The 14,108-nt window shown below is 34.4% G+C and overlaps 1 protein-coding gene across 1 annotated transcript in view; it reads right to left on the reverse strand.

Moving 5' to 3' along the window:
* LOC143246289 (putative G-protein coupled receptor CG31760) overlaps positions 1-14,108 on the reverse strand; it is a 121,686-nt gene that overhangs the window by 62,128 nt on the left and 45,450 nt on the right. Inside the window, exon 2 of the mRNA XM_076492758.1 lies at positions 13,562-13,642. The gene's annotated coding sequence lies outside the window, so the exon portion shown is untranslated. The remainder of the gene's footprint in view (positions 1-13,561; positions 13,643-14,108) is intronic.

Below are 14,108 nucleotides of genomic sequence, written 5' to 3' on the forward strand. Positions count from 1 at the left end.
ATATAAAAGTAATAGAAAAAACAGCTTACATAGTTTACTCCATTATTTGCATTCTTTGTGTAGTAATACAATAAACCTGTAACTCAAAATTAAAAGGTGACAAAGAAAAAACATTTTGGTTGAGTCTGAAAGAAGGAACTATTTGTTTGTTTTTTAATTTCGCGCAAAGCTACTCAAGGGCTATCTTCGCTAGCCGTTTACCCGTGTAAGACTAGAGGGAAGGCAGCTAGTTACCACCACCCACCAACAACTCTTGGGCTACACTTTTACCAACGAATAGTGGGATTGACAGTCATATTATAACGCCCTCATGGCTGAAAGGGCGAGCATGTTTAGTACGACGGGGATTTGAACCCGCGACCCTCGGATTACGACTCGAACGCCTTAACCCACCTGGCCAAAGAAAGAACTGAATGCTTTTTTTGTTTATGTGTTGTCGATTGCAAAGGCTGCACAATAAGCTATATATAATATGCCAACTGTAGGAATCGAATCTCGAATTTTAACATTGGAAGCCATTAAATTTATAGCTAAGCTTCTAGGGGTGCAAGTCTTGGTTTGGTTTTCGTAAAGTATAAAGCTACACAACGGGCTGTTTGAGCTTTTCTGCCCACGACAGATACAGAAACTCGATTTGTTTTGCGTCGTAAGCCTGAAGACATACCGCTGAGCTTATTTTCTAAAGAATGAATACCAATTATCTACTTTTTTGTGTGCGCAGCGTTTGCTATCGGAGTGAACTTAATATTATACCACACTGTGTAGTTTATGGTTTCGCATGTTACAATACTTAGTTTAAAGAACTGACCAAATTAATTAGGTGAAACCACCCATTTTTATGTAAAATAAATATGGAAGTTAAGCGCTAGTTAGTAACATTAATCGCTTAAATGATAACACTTTTGTTTAATTTTTTGAGATACGTATGTTGTTAGAGACTCTGTAATAAAAGGTCATTGATCTGTAAGTAACGTAACGCATGAATAGTTTAGAAAAAAATATGTTTAAAGAGTTTAAAATCGGCTGTTTTAGAGTTAAACTTATCCGTATTAACCTAACTGGATTCGAAGCAACGGAAAATATTCGAATCTAGATGAGTTAGCCAAGGAACAACTAAGAAAGTTAGATATTTGTGACTAAGCCTAAAAGATTATTAACAGCACGTAAAACACGGGAATGATTTTAAACGCACATATATCAGGTAAAGTGAAACGAGAGAGGCTGCAAAGTTAAAAGTGAAAGAAAGAAATTCAATCATACAGTTTTACCACTAAGACATTACTGTTTTATTTTTATATTGTTATTGATATTTGTCGTTCAGGTAATATTTTTCTTATTTCATTGACCCTTCGGTAGATATATCAATTAGCTGTTGAATCAAAACTGTTTGAATGATTCAGAGCTAGTTTCCTTAAACAATGCCAGAATATCGGTTAGTATATAGTAAAATATAATCTCTTTGATTAAATAAAGTATGGTGAGTTTGAATCGGTTTTGTGGATTGACTTCTGACCATTAAGTAAGTGTTTATAAAGACATGATCGTTTCATTGGATATCGAGTCAAAAGTTCTCTTTTAGGTACTAAACATTGTAGCACGAACAAAGGAGAGTAGCTTTAGCTATAAGAAACAACATTTAAATTTATAAACCATCTGGGAAAATGAAAATAAAAATAACGAATACTTGAAAATATATATATATTTTTTTTTTGCTCAGCTAACTTCAAATTTTGAGCAGTTAAGTAAATACTAACTTTGACGATTTGTCTCCTTGTTGAGTCCCTTAGTGGAACAGTGGTAAGTTTACGCATTTACAATGCTAAAATCCAAGGTTCGATTCCACGCGAAGAACACAACAGACAGTCTGGTGTGACTTTGCTTAAACAACAACTCTTTGTTGCGACCACTTAGACATTAATTACCAACGAATTATATTGGGTCATCTGCTGTGTTTACCGAGAAGAATCGAACTTCCGATTATAGCGTTGTAAATCCGTAGACCTACTGTTGTCGTAGCGGGGGGACCTTTAGTGAACAGAGAAACACTCTAATAAATTTCTAAAAGGGTGTTATGGATAAGAGCTGTATTTTGTTATTTTGCCTCTTGAAGTTTTTTTTTTTTTATTTGAATTAAATGTGAAAGCGCGAATAGCGGCTAAGATGTTCTTTCTTTCATAGGATTTGAGTTTGAAATATCAAAATCCTCCAACTCCATCTGGTTAAGAATTCGACACTTCGTTCTGCTGGTATGTTTGGCACATATCTATATAAGGCTGAACGAAACTGCTACCCAAATATATTATTACTGCTGAGAGATATATATGGTGAAAGACTAAATTGTCTCGTAGGCTCATATGCAGTTCAGTCTTTTGTCTTCGTTTACCCCGAAAAATTAAGATATGTCTATGAAGAGTTTTGATAAATTTGGGGTCGTATAAGGCGTTTACAAACTGATTACATATTTGCTGACGTTCATCAACGATTTATTCATTTATGGAAAAAACAATAATTTAAGCAATGATTGAATTGTTTGATTAAGAAGTGAATATTACGTTATGAAAGAGTGATACATAAAATCGCTTATCAACACAAAAAAAAATCTGACAAATGTCATGCAGGTGATGAGCACACTATGACGCTATAAAAACATATATATACTCAGCGCTTTCAGAGGATTAATGATGAGTTAAGCGATTTGGTACAGATGTTCTCATATTCTAGCAACAAATAAGAGTTGAAATAGTAACAACATGAAAAGTTCCACTTATAAATGGCTGACAACATAGGTCATGTTTAGGATACGCAATGAGTCTACAACTGTTTTGTTGTTGTTGTCTTTGCTAAACAGAAATAAAGCTAAAATAATAATTTGATATCAGTTTTAAAATGGACAGTTGATATTGAAAGTTTATTGTATTTTTATTTATGGAAAACGTTTACTTTAAAATTTCGCATACAAGTTCTTAATCCAGTGCTCACAAAAGTGCAAAGCTTAGACAAAACGATTTATTAATGCAAAGGAAAATTATTAGATTTTCTACATATTTTCAATATGTAAGACTCATAACCTTCACAATATGAGCTAGAAATGAATTTATGATTTTTCTTTCAATTTTGAATTTCATTACACTTCACTTTCTGGAAAGGGGTGGATGGCTGGTTCAGTGTTTACTTGTCTTCATTATTTGTGTTTTTTGCATTTTGTGTTTATGGCAAAGCTACTAAAACTACCTTCTTTCGTCCCTAAATTTGAACTACTAACCAAATGAAAGACAGTAGTTAGTAACAATCAGTTACCCACCAGCCTCACTAAAGAATTTAGAGATTAGAGTGCGAGGGATATTTCATGGTTTCACCTAGATTTTAGCCTGTTTTGGCAGATGTTAAGTACAGATCTCTACCATAAGGCTAAACCGTTTCACCTGTAATTCTTGCTAACGTGCCAAAAATTATTTTAATTAATAATGCTACTTTGTCTTAAACTCCAGTTCTAATTGAAATAACATCTATTAATAGCTTCTGAATGAAAGAAAATTAATATAGTATTTAAGCTCAAATAACTTTTAATAAAGTGAAAACAACTGCGTAGTATTAGATAAATTCCATATAAATTAGTTACTACCAATTAAAATGAAGAAATGACTAATACTCATAATAGCATTTGACATCTTATTTAGAGAACTTTGGACTATTAGCTTGTATCCAATCAAAATTTAGTGACTTTGTATTTATACATATATTTGGCAGTATTCCAAGCAATTTTTATAAGGTCAGTTAACCTAGATGAGTTCAGCTAGGCCCAAATACATGTAATGAACTAGCAGTCCGAATTAATATTTATAAAGTTGTTTTAGCTCATACGTTTTTTTCAAATTTAATTTTTTCCAATACAAAATAATCATTATATTAATTAACAAAGAGAAACAGAAAAATTCTATGATTTAATTAGAAAGTTGTTTTAACACAAAGCAATACATGAACATTCTGTCAACAGCAAGGAATCAAATCCTGGATTTTAACATTGTAAGTCCGAAGCTTATCGCTGTCCCACCGCAGGACCCGCGGAATCAATTAAGAAAGATAATAATAGATGTAAGTCTATATAAATTGTTCGAACAGTAGCGAGAAACAAATCAAACCTTGGTATAGTACCACTGACGGACTGCGTAAGTTACCTCACAGACAGTCTTTGGCATTACAAAGTATAAATAAGAAAAGCCTTTAAGACATTGAACACACACACATACACTGATATATATATATCTCTTATTGTGCATACACGATTATAACAGACATTTCACATGCTAATTAATAAATATCTTTTTAACATCTTAACTAAAGTCTGTTTGTTTGTTTTTTTAATTTCGCACAAAGCTAATCGAGGGCTATCTGTGCTAGCCGTCCCTAATTTAGCAGTGTAAGACTAGAGGGAAGGCAGCTAGTCATCACCACTCACAGCTAACTCTGAGGCTACTTTTTTACCAACAAATAGTGGGACTGGCCGTTACATTATAACGCCCTCACGGCTGAAAAGGTGAGTATATTTGGTATGACAAGGATTCGAACCCGCAACTCTCAGACTAGAGGCAATGTGTCGTTACCACCTGGCCATGCCAGACCTGTTAACTGAAGTAATTTTTAGAACATACAGAATGTACAATAACTATAATAGGTGGGCAAGCTACAAAAGCCACGTTTGCAGTTCATTAGGTAGGATAATGAGTGGTGGACAAAGAATAGCGTTCTCGTTAGATATAATAATTTCGAAAATGCTGTGGTAATTTGTATAATTTCTGTTTCTTTGTTTATATAGAGTTAACGTTAAGGAGCTATATATAAAAATATAAATATATGCCCCCCAGTGGCTCAGCGGTACGTCTGTGGACTTACAACGCTAAAAACCGGGTTTCGATACCTGTGGTGGGTAGAGCACAGATAGCCCATTGTGTAGCTTTGTACTTAATTCAAAACAACAAGAACAATAAAAAATATATATAGATAGAAACAAATATCTTTCTTCTGTTGATGAAATCTTGTGATGTTGGAAAAAAATAAAAGCTTGAATACACTCTAATGTACAATATTTCTAAATTCTCCCTTATACCAAGTTTCTTTCTTTTAAGCGTCATTAATTCTTTGAAGATGGTATGATTACTTTTTGATGTTCCTCAGTGGGTCAGCGGTACATGTATGAACTTTAAAACGCTGAATTCTGGGGCTAGATTACTGTGATAAACAAAGCATAGATAACATATTGTGTAGCTTTGCGCTAAAACAAAGAAACAAACCGTTTTTTGTTTTTTTTTACGAAAACCCTATTTAGATTTACGGTGCCAGAAATAACGAAAAGTTATTAATGAAATGTCAATAGCTTTTATTAAATTCATTTGTTTATAAACCTATAGTACACACTGTTGGGTAGAAATAGGCACCTTATATAAATTATCATTCATAGACCATAATAAATTTTACGAGAGTCTGACAGTATATCAGATACACACACATATAAAGACGATCAATTACTTATGAACACGATACACACATGTTAGCTGAACGTAAGAAAAACTCACATACAAACGTGTTTTGTTTTTACTTGATTATTTATTCAGCTGTTTGCTATGTCTACCGCGAAGAACTGAATCCCGGATTTTAACGTTGTAAATCCATAAACATTACCCTGATTTTATTTATAACAGTTCAATGACATGAATTACATTACTTTTATAAAAATATTGTCTTTACTATTAAGTATTTTGCGATTTCAATCCTTTCATACTTAACCAAAAAAACACGATCCACTTTGTTTAATTAGTATCTTTAGATGAAATTAAAGAGTACATTAAAGAGTACGTGTGCGTGTGTGTTTTCTTATTGCAAAGCCACATCGGGCTATCTACTGAGTCCACTGAGGGAAATCGAGCCTCTGATTTTAGTGTTGTAAATCCGTAACGCTGTACCAGCGGGGGATATTAAAGTGTATTTCTGGCTGAACGCAAACAAAGACACAATGACAATCACGAATTTCTTCAGCAATTTGAACTACTTAAATTTATCGATAAACGTGTGTACAAAGCCATCGATCCAACATTGCTTTAGTGCTCTTAAAAATAGGCTTAATAATCCCTAAAAGTATTATAATATAAATGCCCAGTTTTGTAAGTTACTAGTCTAACAAAAGATAACTGATAGACTTCTTCAAAAATAAGAGTTGCAAAAGTCCATAAATTTGCACAAACATATGAAGACGTTTGATTTACAATTAATTCCTTTTTGAACAAATTAACATTGAAATAATATCTGGGCTCGTTTGGGGATTGTTTATTATATTAATATTAATTATACGTCAATGAAGGGCACCAACTTGAAGGTGCCCCTTGTTTTAAGATACTTTCAGCTCCAATTTATCAAAAACAACTGGATTAAGTTACATATTTAAAGTTCTTTGATCGTGGAAAGGTAAAGAAGAAACGAAAGACCTGTAATATGCCACATGGATGAACAGTACAAGTGTATAACTATCCACATTTTCTGCACACTTTTCATCAGACAGCCAAATGTTGAGTAAAGTCGGTGCAGGCCAGCATCACTGTGGATTCCCCTGTGAAAACTAAACTGTTGAGTAAAGTCAGTCCAGACCAGCATCACTGTGGATTCCCCTGTGAAAACTAAACTGTTGAGTAAAGTCAGTGCAGACCAGCATCACTGTGGATTCCCCTGTGAAAACTAAACTGTTGAGTAAAGTCAGTGCAGACCAGCATCACTGTGGATTCCCCTGTGAAAACTAAACTGTTGAGTAAAGTCAGTCCAGACCAGCATCACTGTGGATTCCCCTGTGAAAACTAAACTGTTGAGTAAAGTCAGTGCAGACCAGCATCACTGTGGATTCCCCTGTGAAAACTAAACTTTTGAGTAAAGTCAGTGCAGGCCAGCAGCATGCAGGTTCTTCCATACAAACCTGTGTCAAAGTTTGCTTTGGCATAAGGATAATCTTGTCTTCTATTTATCTAACATGTTATGTAGTATTTGGGAAAGTTTTTAATAATATAGAACTGATTTTCTTCTGAGTTCATTTTATTAATCTGACAGATAATGGATACAGAATTTTCATTGCCAATGAAAAGAGCGAAATTGGATGTAGGCTTTTCTAAATGCATATATTGTTAACCTAGATCTATGAATTAGCTTCAGAATTAGCCAAGAAGAGTATATTCCAGTGTTTAATAAGCAGCAATTAATTGAAAGGATATTACCTTCTCTCGATTTGTTATAAACTCAAAAGAATTTCTTGCAAATGATCCAAAATTTCATCCCAGTTGAAGAAAATCTTATCCAATACGAAAATATTTCAACGAGATATGGAACGAATAAAAATGAGAAGACAAAAGATACAGATGTTTTTAAAAACAATACAGAAATTGTCTCTAAAACTTATAGATTAATAAATCTGTCTATTTCATACATGAAAAAGTCAGAGATGAAAGGGATACGTCCCATTTGAGGCTTATTTAAACAAAATCTACAAAACCGACTTGCATCAACGTGCTACATACCTTGGAAATGATGTGCTGTTCAACAAAATTAAGGGTTATAGTGGCATTTGTAAAGATCCTATTTGCAAGATACTTCATGTATAATATGTATTATCTGTCATGATGGAGATGTATGATCAAGAAACGATAAAGAGAAGGTGATGAGTCTTGGGATGTGTACACTGGAGTATTTTTGGAATTAATTAATGACAGAATACATTAATGGAACTACAGATAGTCTTAGAAAATAAAGCAAAATAATAAAATAAAGTAAGTAATGAAGTAAAGAAAATGGAGTTTGCATTCTGAACAACACCGTTTACAACCAAGATAAAGGAAAGAGGACTGACCAGTTCAGATACAAGTAACAACGACTTGGATTTAAATTACAAGAATATTTCGGCAAAAAAAAATACAAATACTTTAACAAAAAGAACAGTCAAGCTGTTTAATTTATGCATCAAATCTAACACTATCAAAGTTATTTGCTGAACCGAGAATACGTAAAGAAGATTATAGTCTCACTGATATGGAAGATGACAGAACAAAACATAGAGATTGAATATCCTCAATACTTAGTCAAAGACATCAAAGATGGTCTGAAGGCGGAACAGTCTTTACACAATGTTGCATCTACCGAAATGAACACCTGCGTACGCATAAACGAATTTAGTGAGATGCGTGCGTACCTACCAAAATGAGCACCTGCACGCTCATATACGAATTCATGGATATGTGCGCGCATATACGAATTTATCGAAATGTGCGCGTGCATCTACCAAAATGAACACCTGCGTGCGCATAAATGAATTTAGTGAGATGTGCAAGTATATAAAAATTTACAGACATGCTCACGCAACCACCAAAATGAGCACCTGCGCGTGCATATACGAATTTAGTGACATGCGCGCGCATCTACCAAAATGAGCACCTGTGTGCTCATATTCGAATTTATAGACATGCGCTCGCATCTATCAAAATGAGGATATGCACGCGCATATACGAATTTACAGACATGCGAATATATAGATATACGAATTTATGGACATGCGCACGCATCTACCAAAATTAGCACATCCACTCGCATATACGAATTTAGTGACATATGCTCGCATATACGAATTTATGGACATGCGCGTTTGCATTTACCAAAATGAGCAAATCCGAATACATACACGAATTTACAGATATGCGCGCGAAACTCCCAAAATGAGCACCTGCGCGAGTATCTTCGAATATGAGCACCTGCATACACATATAGGAATTTACTGACATGCGCGCATATACGAATTTTCGGACATGCGCGCGCATCTAGCAAAATGATCACCTGCGCACACATATATGAATTTACAGACATGCAAGTGCATCTATCAAAATGAGCACCTGCGGGCGCATATAGGAATTTACGGACATGTGCGCGCATATACGAATTTACGGACATGTGCTCCCCTATACGAATTTACATACATACGCTCGCATCTACCAATATGAGCACCTGAGCGCGCATATACGAATTTAGTGACATGCCCTACCCTATACGAATTTACAGACATGCATTCTCATATTTGAATTTATGGACATGCGCGCGCACATACGAATTTATGGACATGCTCGCGTGCATCTACCAAAATGAGCACATTTGCGCGTATATACGAATTTAGTGATATGCTAGCGCATATACAAATTTATAGACTTGCGTGCGCATATACAAATTTATAAACATGCACGTGCATGTACGAATTTATGGACACGCGTGAGCATCTACCAAAATGAGCACCTGCGCGAATTTAGGGACATGTTCTCACATATTCGAATTGATGGATATGCGCGCGCATATACGAATTTACAGACATGCATGCGCATCTACCAAAATGAGCACCTGGGTGCTCATATACGAATTTAGTGACATGCGCGCGCATATACGAATTTACAGACAAGCGTGCAAACATATCAAAATGAGCACCTGCGTGCGCATATACGAATTTATTGATTTGCGCGCGATTTTTTAAAATGAGCACCTGCGTGCCCATATACAAATTTATAGACATGCGAGCACATCTACCAAAATCAGTATCTGCACACGAATATACGAATTTACAGACATGCGCGTGCATCCACCAAAATGAGCACCTGGGTGCTCATATACGAATTTTGTGACATGCGCGCGTATATACGAATTTACAGACATGCGTGCGCATCAAAAAAATCTGTACCTGATACAGATAGTGAGAAATCACATGATTGATCTGAATGCGTGAACGTCACTCACTAAAGTTTACTTACGATTTGTCCATAACAGTTTATATATATTGATATTGTTTGGTTTGTCACTGATGCATCTACCGAGATTGATGACTGAAATAGGGTAAGTTTCATTAAAACAAGTCATAAAAAGGTGTTTCAATCCAGTTCAGGATATTGTAACTCAAGTCATGAGAATACCAACACCAAAACAGGTAGGTTTTCCACTTCACATTTTAAAAAATACTCGAAATAAGAGGATTGTAACATTTTTAAACAGATTCGAAAATTCTGTAAGTTACTTGACACCACAATGGCACAATTAGAGAGTAGTCAAAGAGATATAGATGGGTTATTTACTTTTCCAATAGCGTACAGGTTAAATTCATATACTTTGCAATTGATAATTTATGTTTTCACAGTATACAAGAGATGGTACTACAGTTCTACCAGAATTATCATCTTTTATCAGTATACAAGAGACAGCTAACCAACATCACAGGTTCGAACAGCTCTTTGAAAAACCGTGCAAGATCTTTAGAAGCACCTAAGCCATTGAGACTTCAGCATTTGAATGTATCTCTGAAAAAAATCATTAAACGTCTCGTTTTTTTGGCATAGTTATCGAAAATGTATTGCAGTGAACCTGCAGTAAGAAAAACATAAAAACAATTCTTGAGGAAGTTGGAAATGCTGAATTTTAACGTGGTGCAAGTGAGAGCAAACACCCACGGCCTCGTACAAGCGTGGTATTACCAGCTTTTTACACAACTGTAGATAAATGGTAGTTAATTGATGGTCTTACTAGACATAAGAATAACTCTCAAGTATATTTAAATAATCTTTATGGATTTTAAACAGTGACGAATATATAGCTATGAGTTTTATCTTAGTAAAAAATAGAAAGAATTATTATGCACGAATCTTTGCTGCCTGATGTGATAGATTTTGCAGTAGCAGGCCGTGATCAAACATCATCAATTTGATTTCTCAATACCTGTATATTGTGAGACAAGGCATAACATTTCTTATACTTTTAGGGACAATTTATCCTAGACTTACCTTGCATGGCTCATGAAATAATGGACTTTTTTTGAAAATGGTATTTGAAACGTGTGACTGAATAAAGAAAGAATGCTCTAACCTGAACTAACGTTATGCAGGTCAGGCAATATAACTTTCATACCTCAATAGTATATTGATAACCTACGAACGTACTGCCATCTATTATTTGTCACTTTAAGATGATTATTCATATGCTTCCTCAAAATATTTTTCCATAGTAAAAAAAGTTATATTCAGTACAATGAAAAATATATTACTTACAATAATTTTGAATCCATTATCTCAGCTAAACCAAAGAAGATCACGTGGCAAAAATGTTGGCTTGTTTTTTTGGGGTTTTTTTTCATATTAATTTATGGTTTCTTGCATGCGTTCGAGATCTAATTAGCCAAAGATGCTGAAAAAATCGGACGCACAACTCAAATTTAGAATATAAACCAACTTAAAAAAATTGTTCCGAAAATCAGAATTTATATAAATTATTTCACAAAACAAATGAAATTTCAAAACTAATAATTTGTTTAATTTCTCATTATGTACACATCATAGTTTATGTATACAAATCTAAAACATTGAAAATTAAAACAAACAATCGACATTTTGTTTTCTATTACTAGATCTTTGCCACCATTAACTCGGAAAATGTCTGTGGCCATAGCAACCAAACTTGTTGGAAGTATTCCACCTATCAGACAAGATCCAAGCGCAAATGTCACACTAGCCACTAGCAACTATGGTAAATCAGTTAAGGGTTAGCAGTTGAGTGCTTGAACTCGCAACGTCTCAGCTCCCACTGCCTTACACTATCTACAGCCAGTTGTAGCATGACAATTACCTTTAATATTTAGGTACAACCTTAAAGGATAATTTATTTCTACATAAGTACTTAATGGGCCCAATGTTTTGGCATTAGGCTACCTGTTTACTATCATGGGTACATAACGGACCCATGTTTTTTAAATTAGGTCACCTGTTTACTAACATGGATATCTCATGAACCCACAGTTTTAGCATTAGGCTACCTGTACACTCACATGGGTACATTATAGACCCACAGTTTTAGCATTAGGCCGCATATTTGCTCACATGGTTATAATTTGGTCCAGTACTTTATAATAGCAAATTAAAAAAATGATCCCCCCATTAACTAAAACAATCCATAGATGATACATGTTTGGCTTGTAACTGATGCATTCATTGCGGTTTATGACTAGGGTAGGGTAAGTTTCAATAAAACAAGTTTTGAAAAGGCTTAAAAATGTATATGGCCAACATGATATGTATTATAATAAGAGGATTTACAACGAAAATGTTACTGCAGAATAATATGTGTAACATTTGAAACAAATAGACATTACATTCGTTAGCTAATAACCACGATTGTATATTTGCTACACTTACGAAGCTAAACGAGTGAGCGTGTATTTTACATAAAACGTTTGTTTTTAAACACAGATATATAAGGAACGATCTATACTTTGCCCACCGCGGTTATCAAAACAAAATTTTTAGCGTTATAAGCTCTAGGTGTTAGTAATGCATCACCAGGAGGAGGGGTAATTACATAAAACTATGAACAACGATGTTTTTATGTTTATTGTACCTCACTGATCGTTTACATTTCAAGGCTAATACCAGAATGGCAGAACCGATACTGTAATAAACACTGATCGTGGATCAATGATGGCTGAATGTAACTGTATCACGTTTTTTGTGAGGCATGTATAAATCAGTAGTTATTTCACTCAACGTTATGTTTCTTTTAACTTTATGATAAAAAAATTATTGCTAATAGTATAATTATTCGGACTAATAATTATACCATTTGTAATATCAATACCTCGTCTCAATCAATCCACAAAACCATATAGAAATTTTTACTGAGGGAAAATAAAGAAGTAACATAGTTCGTTTCTTTGTTATAAAATACAAACCTACACAGTAAGACTTCTGTTCTCTGCCCACCGCGAGTATCACAACCCGATTTTTAGCGTTACAGACTCACTGATTTACCGATGAGCCACCAAGGAGCAAATAACAAAGAATAAACGTTAATGAAGAAAAAAGAAAAACCAAGTTATTAACAAAACAAAACCTTGAATAAACAGAGAATATTAATAACACCTGTACCATTTAATCCTCTCCTTAAACATGGCGACTGTTAGAAAAATAAAAAAGGACGTTATTTGGTCTCGGACGTGAACATCACCCCTGTGCTCAGCCATTACCGTTACTGAGAAATGAACTGTTCATCACCTTACAAAGCTGAACTAATCGATCGATCTATACTACCATGAAATGAGTGAGAACTAATGATAGATATATATAGGAAAGTCAGGCTAATCGTTATAAGTGAAATTTTTTTGGATACAGCCAATAGACTTCTTATTTTAACTTTAACTTCATACGCATCGAGCAGAGATTGCTCCCCAGTGACACAGCGGTATTTCTGCGGACTTACAAACGCTAGAAGCCGGTTTTCTATATCCGTATCACGAACACAGATAGCCCGTTGTGTAGCTTTAAGCTTAATTACAAACAACAATAATAATTAGCGAGACGAAAATACGCAGAAATGAATACTAAATTCCAAAACCGAAATCAGAGACTAGTGTTTGTTGAGAAGTTTTTCTCGCGCCATATCGACAAAAGCACAAAATACGTCATCACATAATAAAAGGAAAATAATAGATACGAAATAATTGCAAGAGAAATTTACAACTTACCTTTACTATTGCTGAAAAATCAAACCGGTTTAAACCTAATTCTGTGGTTACTTGTGGGATAAGACTAAATCTGTAACATACCTGGAATAAAAAAAAATTTAAGCATGTTAACAGCACGAAGAAAACTAAAGATACGAGCAACTTATCTTTCTGTATATATTAAATTTATCTCAAGTTAAGACAAAGAAGCAGTTCCTATTCTATATTTTTGGTTATTTTCTAACACTAGAAAAGGGTGATCTATATCATTTCGTGACAAATGTCTGCAATTGTGTCCGCTTCTAATTGGCGAACCACGAAACTGATGATCGCCCAACATGGCGGGAATGACACAATGGTCGGCGTTCAGCTCTACTTTGGGCGGGTATGTTCACCAGCATTACATAATTTAAACTAAAACGTTCCTGAATTCGTTTTAGAATTGCTTATTAAAATAATTAATTTAATTCCAATAGCTTATTGGAGTGATTTATTTAAGTTTCATTGCTCAGTAGGGATGATTAAGTAAAGTCTGATATTTGAGATACGTATTTATTGTCTGTTGTTG

The sequence above is a fragment of the Tachypleus tridentatus genome, chromosome 3 (assembly GCF_004210375.1).
Source record: "Tachypleus tridentatus isolate NWPU-2018 chromosome 3, ASM421037v1, whole genome shotgun sequence".
Classification (NCBI taxonomy): domain Eukaryota; kingdom Metazoa; phylum Arthropoda; class Merostomata; order Xiphosura; family Limulidae; genus Tachypleus; species Tachypleus tridentatus.